We start from the raw sequence: 8601 nt of genomic DNA on the forward strand, positions 1-8601 counted from the left end.
GCGGGTCTGGGGGATCCTCGATACCATATTCACATAGAATATGCCCTTCAACATAAGCAAGACAAGCATCAATTTTGTCCAAGTAAAAGCATTAATTTATGAGCATTCTCTTGATATCTTCCAGGGTGGTGAAGACATTATACCACTCCACCTTCTTTTCCTTCAGGAGCTAATACCTTTATGCATCAACTGACATACCTTATTTTCCTACCTGATTCTAGTTCAATTAGAGTTTGTATGGTGCTCTTTCATTATGCTATTACCGGTTGGGATAGAAGGTGTTCAAGCATTTGATCTACAAAGAGGTAAGTAGGGGTTTCCCACCTAATAAAGGTATATCTCAGATGGTTGAAAACTTAACAATTATCTCTTCTCGTCTTGTGTATACCCTTATGTAAAATTATAATAAATATTTATATTATAACTATTAAGCTAAATTATAATAAATATTTACTTTTATTTTAATATATCTACCTCTATTATATAATAGAATGTTAGATTATTTATATTTAAATTGTTATTATTATAAATACCATAATTTTATTTATAATTTTTATAAAAATAATAACCATAAAAGTTTATGATTTTGATATTACATTGATTGCAAAATCATATATATCAAGAAAATAATTTATTTATATATTATTTAATACCATATGTTTTCAAGTTTACCTACCTCATTTTCATGAAGATTATTATGCCAAAGAAATAATCATGATAAGTCTCAATCTTAATTATTATGAGAAGAAAATTAATTTTAAAAATTTATTATTTTTATTTTTATTACTAAGTAATGGGAATATTTAGACTAAACCCACTTTTTCAAGTATCTAAAAGTTTATATTTTATTGGTATTAGTACTTGAATTAATATAGGGTGTAGTCTGTCGTGAGTGTAGAATTTGGAATAGTACTACCCTCTCAACCTTTCATTATCACATACCAAACACCCTAGTATAAATATTTGAAAATGAATGGCCTTCCACTTCAAATCTTTATTTTTTAAAAGCTAACCCATTCACATTATTTTGATTTTGTCTTTATTTCTACTGTATATACCTATCACCAAGAATGTATGTAGAACTTCAACCAACACAATTATGACATAACCTAACACCCAAGTACAAATATTTCAAAATTTCAAAATGAAGCCTTCTCCCATTCACATTCATAATATTGAGTCCGTGGGTTAGTCTTCATGTATGGTGTACATACCAATAAGGTATATAAGTTTGTAGAATTTCAACAAATATAATGAGTGCCATTAAGAGGTGTAATCATAAACCATCATCAAAGTCATTGTGACTGTCATAACTCTCCAACTAACCTAGCCTATCATACATATTATTAATCCTTGCTCATCATTTATATGCCAACATAATTATAATGATGGCAGTGGTGTATCATAATTGTCTCTGTTGGTTATTATAGTTATTCCAATCCTTTTGACCCTTAACCATATTGAGATAACTATTCCAATTCTTATACATATATTATATGTTTTATCAAAATTAATAAGTATTTGAACTTACGATTACTCATATTTATGAGTTTAGGATTATTATATAACTATTATAGTAGGGAGGAAAAAAAACATTTTAATAACAAAAATAATAAAAAATAAATTTTAAATATTACTTTGGTAGGAACCAAATTAATAGATAAAACTTTTGTTTATTATGGAATAAAAGTTTTTTTTAATAATTTTACTAAATATTTGAAAGTGCATGTATCTTATTTCAAATTCAAACATGTGTTTTCAATGAAAAAAATATTATGAATCAAATTTTCTAAATAACATAAAATAAAAGTTTTTTTTTTTAATAATTTTATTAAATATTTGAAAGTACATCTATCTTATTTCAAATTCAAACATGTATTTTCAATAAAAATAATATTATAAATCAAATTTTCTAAATGACATAAAATAAAAATAATATTATAAATCAATTTTTCTAAATAACATAAAATAAAGTAAAGTGCATGTATCTTATTTTAAATTCAAAAATGTGTTCTCAATGAAAATAATATTATAAATTAAATTTTCCAAATAACATAAAATAAATATAATAAGTAACTCCACCCTTTTAGCATACTAAAGATTCTATAAATAAGAAAGCCATTTCTAGGAGCCAACCTTTTATTAATGCAAAAAGACAACATGCTTATATAAATAAACTTTTTTTTATTATGAATAAGAAATGATGTGAGCACAATGTAGCCTACTACTAAGCTAATCTAAATATATCTAATACACTTGTTATTTTAGTTTTGATTCATAGTTTTAAAATCAACATTGTATTTTTTTTTATTATTTGAAAAATTTTAAAGCACTGAAAGTTGGGTTGTCTTAGTGCCAATTGTAAAATATTGAATAAAGGTACTAATATATATGGATTATGAATGCTAGTTTTAAAATTTGTTGAATAAAAAGTGTTGATCGTTGGAATATTAATGTTAATTGTAACATTTAAATTTTTATGTCAAAGTCAAAGTGTTGACAAATTTCACGTCAACGAAGGAGTGGGTATTTGATCAAGCGAGCACTAACAATTAATTTATCAGTGATAAAATTCTATTTTTTTCCTATAAAACACAGTAATTTTGGGCGCAGATTACAAACATATGGAAACAAAAATTTAAAAAATAAAAGAGGTTTTAGTTGATAACATGCTCATTTAAAAAAACTTCTTTCAAGTCTTACACATGTGTAATGGTTTGAGAGATTCGAAGGAATCTTTGAGGCCAATATTTCCAGATATTGCAATTAAGTGTTTTCCTATTTTAGACACTTTTTAAAAATAAGTTTCCGAACACATGAGGATGAATTTTTGAAAACCTAAAAGGGGTTTTGGAGGGAACAAAACAATTAACAAAAACCTCTTTCCATTTTTACATAAATATCACGATGTGATAGTTTAGAATGGATCTTTGAAACCTAATTTTAAGGAATTCACTAGAATTAATTTTTTCTATTTAAAAAAAATGCCTAATCATTTTGAGAGCCACGTCATCAATTCGACTTGTGGTCAGATATTATCTCCTTGATTATTTGATTAGTAAGCTATATATAGATGAATAGGTTTGAGATCCATTATTTTTGGCTCTTGAACAGTTTGTAAGTAGTTTGTAAAGACTATCATTTTTGTAATGTAAAGGGTTGATTTTTTTTGCAAAAACTTTGCATATTGTGTAGGAATTTGACATTAATAGAATATTTTGTGAACATTATTACTTGTGCAAATTTTACAGAGATTCTTGTGTGATCAGTTTCTTGTCAGTTTTCTTGTGTATTATTTTTCTTCTAAGCCATAAATTTGATTCATAAGTCTTCTGCGTTTGGAAATTAGTGATTAAATTCGAACTCTATTTATAAGCTCATATTTACATTTTCCAAATCGCTTATATATTTTCAGATTAAATGTCATTTACATAAATCATATGAATGCTTTGTTTTTGATGTTTATTCTCTTTTATCTTTGATCATAACTTGATGATGGTTTGTCTAAGAAATTTAAAGCTATCTTGCCTCTATTAAACTTGTTGATATAGCTTGTAGCTAGCAGTTTTATGTCAAAAGACTCCATGCCCAATGGTTCCGATCTACTTTTCTTCCAAGAATAGTGCGTATGTTACCAACTAAATCTAGCCAATTAGCTAAAGTACCTACTACATAGTGAAAGTGAGTAATAGAGTTTTAAGGAGAGATCCATCTCCAGATTGAAGGGCCAACTTTCAATCTAAAACGGTTAGAGGTTACCTTAGTTTTTCCCTCTACAGCTAGGGTTTTTTCCGAGTGATAACATTTTGGCATCGTTCTAGGGGAGCAAAGGTGAAATTTTCCCTAGGAGAACGACAAGTTCCAAATCTAATTTCTAATGGTGAACAATTTTCAGACATAAGTAAGTTGTGTTTCATTCACCTGGTGACTCCATTGTCAAACAATCTAGAGTTTAGAATTTTCATGATGACTCCACTGTCCAAAGACTCAATAGCCTGAAGATTTTCTTGGTGAACCCATTGCTTCAAGATGGATCATGGATATACAAGGTATGCTCCAATGAATCACTCTCACATTCCTGGTTTTCCCTATCGTATTCCTCACATAGATTGGAAGACATATCTGCCAAGATTTAAAAGTCAGGACAACAATGTTGCTGCTCTTCATTTGATTATATTTCATATGCATGTATGAAAGCTTGGAGTTAAATTTCACGAGGATTCTTTGGTGAAAATGTTTATGGTTTATTTTAAGGGAAATGTATAGTTTTGGTATGAGAATTTTCCCCCTAGTAGCTTGTATTCTCTTGAATATTTTCATTCAGTATTTTATGTGCATTTGAAAGAGCGTTATCTTTCCTTGTTGTTGGTCGAAAAATGTTGTGCACATGTTGAAAGCTTCATTAAACATCTCCAAAACATGTATGGTGATGAGGATTTGATGGATGAAGATAATGTAGAAGTTTTTCATGACACCCCTTTTCAACATCATGAACAAAATTTGAAAGTTAGTTGTCATCCTTGGGAGATTCTTCAACAAACAACATTTTCTCCCTTGGATGAAAACAAAACTAATTAGGATATATTTGTTTTCTTGGCAAAGACTAATTCTATTAACTGAAAAGCAAAATAATATTACAAGGAGTTGAGGCCTCGGATAACATCACCCGAGAACACTCAACGCAACAAAACTACCCCAGGATAGGGAGAACCTAGGAGAACCAGTTATAGAAAGCTAGAGAACAGATGTAGAAACTAGAGATAGACCAACATAACATAAGGATAAGACGGTATAATCACCTAGCTAGAATACAAGACCCGAAAGCAAGACAGAAACTTTTCCCAGCTACCCAGAAGATCTTTATACTGCCACTGCCCGAGAAGAATAACAAAACCATCTGGCTGTAGATGCTGAACCAGAACTGCAACCAAAACTGCCTGAACTTGACCATACGAGACATCAGCAAAACTGAAAATGTTTGGGTAGGCCCAGGTGGCCTTATATTGCCACGTCCTCATTCAGAGGCTCCTCCACCACCGGACACACGTTGCCAATCCACATATCTTTGTTTCCTGCATTCTCGCCCTCTGGGTTTGCCGTGAGGGGATGAGTGGCAGTGGAATTACCTTCCCCGTCCACCGAGACAAAGGCTTCAGGAGGCAGAGTAACGCTGGGAGCATCGCCCCTGTCGAGCATCTTTCCCTTCCGATTCTCCAGGCTTCCCTCTGCCGTAAACTGCTCACTGCTCTGACTGCCCGCCTCCCTACAACCGCTCTGAGAAGGCTCAGACGCCACGCGCACCATAGGATGAGGCGGGATTTCTTCTTCAGAGAGGATAATAGTGATATGAGCTGTGATCATTGGCCTATTAAGATTGCTCTGAAACTTGAAGTGAGTGGTCTGAAATGCGTTGTTCGGAATTGGCCTGCGAGCAGGGCTAAGAGGAGGCGAATCCACTGGAGAGGAGGGGATATTAACAGGAGGCAGGGCAGGATCCACTGAACAGCTTGCCTTCGAACGCCCTCGGCCACCTCGGCTCCCCCCAGAGCGACTCCTCATACGCTGGCGTACCATGTTGAGGTGATGAGGGGGAGGCACAGTAAAACCAGAGGCGATGTCGGGAGAGCAATAAAACAACACAGGGAACCACTTCGATCGCAGAAAACAGGCCTGAGAGTACGAGGAGGGCGGCACAATTCTAACCTCAAGGGCAATTGAAAGCTTACCACTGATAGCAGAGACTAACCTGCCATCAAGACCCTCAGCAGAACAGAACCACAGACAGGAGGGCGGGGTGCAGACAGGAAGCTTGCCTCTGTTTGCAGAGACCAACCTTCCACCAAGACCCGCAGCTAGCCAGAGCCTGGAACATGAAGGCTGAACGCTAATAGTGGGAAGGATAGCCCAGAGCACCATGATTATAACAGCCATAACTTCACCTTGGACGGAGCGAGCCATTAATTCAGAAATCCTACCAAATCTTCCTCGCTTAAGATTACCCATCTTGCGCCAGATGAATTCCTGGGTTGCCACGCTGATCTGCAGCTGGCAGTACCATGCTTGTCCGTCCATCATTAAGAACCTTGGATTTCATTAATTTCACCCGCATCCGGGTAACTAATTAGGATATTAATGAGCATAGTCATGTTCCTTTTTTTGTGGGTGATAAATATATGCAACAAGTTGATAAATTTTCTTGTGATCATGAGTGTGAGATCAACCATTCAAAATGTTTCTCAGCTCATTCATTTTCAGAATCATTACGTGAAAATCAAGGTTTTGACATTAAATGCATTGAAGCTTTCCAATCTTTTTTCAAGCCACTTACCGAAGCAAACAATGAGTTTATTTTAAATGAAGAAGTCATGTTTACTTGTAGTAGCCCTGTTTTAGAACTCAATATAGACAATGGCAACGAAATTGTTTGTGTTGATTCATTTGAAAAGCAATATGCGTTTTCCTTTGAAGAACATGAGGGTTCATTTTCAAATGTTTCTCAAACACGTAAAACTGTTTGTTCATTTGACTTTATTCAAGAATATACGAATCTTGTCCTTGTTGTGGATGATGAGAATGATGAACAATTTGCCACCATTTTATTCGAGGGTGATCAGTTTTAGCACATAGACAAACCAACAGTTTAAAATGAGGTTTGTTTTCTTGATTTTCATCATCAAGAAGAGCTAATTTTTCATATTTTTGATGATCATTTAGCCAGCTTGCCACGATCATCAGAAAAGGTGGAGTTTATTTTTTTTTCTAGCACAGGTTTTGGATTCACGTTTCATTTTGAATTGCAAGCATTTACATTTTTGTGTCTGATTACAAAGGGTGTGAGTAGAATTCCAGTAAGTAGCCATCTCATTTCATGGATGCATTGCAAATTCAGTATACCTGATTAGGCAGAGACTTGCAATAGGTTAGAGTAGGATATATTGAATAAGCTTGTATTTCAAGCATGTAGATTCCAGTTTGTACAAAGGAACGTCATTTCAGTTTTTCAGTTTTCAACAGTTGGTTTTCTTGTTACAATAGAGTTCAAGTGTATATTTGACTGTAGTAACATATTTCAAGTATTTAGATTTTGTTTTGCAGTTTGGAATTTGGATTTAAGTTTTTAAAGAAATGGCTTGCACTATGGGGTTATTTTCGATCAAATAAGTCACAAGTCTCAGAATGAGCAGGTTTTAGAGCTTGGGATCAACCCAATGGATCAAGTACTAGAGAAATTAGTTCTTTGCTACTTCACAGGGAGGACAACATCCCCACTGGAGCCAAATGTTATCTCATTTTTGCTTCATAGTTTTAAAACCAACATTGTAATTTTTTATTATTCAAATTTTTTTAGGGCGCTAACAATTGAGTTGTCAGTAAAAATTGAAAAATGTTGTATAAAGGTGCTAACAGAAGGATTGTCAATGCCAGTTTTTAAAATTTGTTAAATAAAAAGTGTTGAGAGCTGGACTATCAACGATAATTGTAAAATTTATTTTTTTTATGTCAAAATCAAGGCGCTGACAAATTCCACGTCAGCGAAGGAGCGAACACTTGATCAAGCAAGCGCTGATAATTAATCTGTCAGTGACAAAACTCTGTTTTGCTCTATTTTTTCCTATAAAACTCAATATCTTTGGATATAGATTCCGAACATTTGGAAACAAATTTTTAAAAACAAAAAGAGGTTTTTGTTGGTAACATGTTTATTTAAAAACACCTCTTTCATATTTTACATAGATGTAACGGTTTGAGATATCCGAAGGAATATTTGAAGCCTATTTTTCTAGATTTTGCAATTTAGTTTTTTCTGTTTTAGTCCCTATTTTAAAAATCAATTTTCAAACACTTGGTGATGAATTTTTGAAAAATTAGAAAGGTTTTTGGATGAAATGAACTAATTAAGAAACAAATCTTTTCATTTTTACACAACTATCACAATTTGAGAGTTTAGAGTGGATATTTGAAGACTATTTTTTAGGGATTCAACATAATTATTTTTTCCTATTTTTAGACAAAACGTCCAATTAGTTGAAGAGCCACCTCATCAATTCGATTTGGGGTTGGATATTATCTCCTTGATTATTTGTTTTATTAATCTATAGATAAATGAAGAGGTTTTAGATCCATAATTTTTTATCTTGAATAGTTTGTAAATACTCTATAAAGACTATCATTTCTATAATGTAAAGGGTTGGAATTTTTTGCAGAAACCTTGCATATTGTGTAGACATTTGAAATTAATAGGATTTATTGTGAACAATGTTACTTGTGCAAATTTTATAGAGATTCATGTGTAATAGGTTTCTCGTCAGTTTTTCTTGTTTATTCTTTTTCCTCTAAGCCATAAATCTGATTCATAAGTCTTCTGCGTTTGGAAATAAGTGATTAAATTCGAACTTTGTTTATAAGCCCAGATTTACATTTTCCAAATCGCTTATATGTTTTCAGCTTAAGTGCCATTTACAGAAATCATATCAATGCTCTATTTTTTATGTTTATTCTCTTTTGTTTCTGATCATAACTTGATGATGGTTTGTCTAAGAAATTTAAAGCTATCGTGCCTCTGTCAAACTTGTTCATATAACCTATAGCTAGTACTTTTAT

Source organism: Pinus tabuliformis, chromosome 3_1 (assembly GCF_031772625.1).
Source record: "Pinus tabuliformis cultivar Carrire ecotype Pingquan chromosome 3_1, CPIR1, whole genome shotgun sequence".
In the NCBI taxonomy this organism is placed as follows: domain Eukaryota; kingdom Viridiplantae; phylum Streptophyta; class Pinopsida; order Pinales; family Pinaceae; genus Pinus; species Pinus tabuliformis.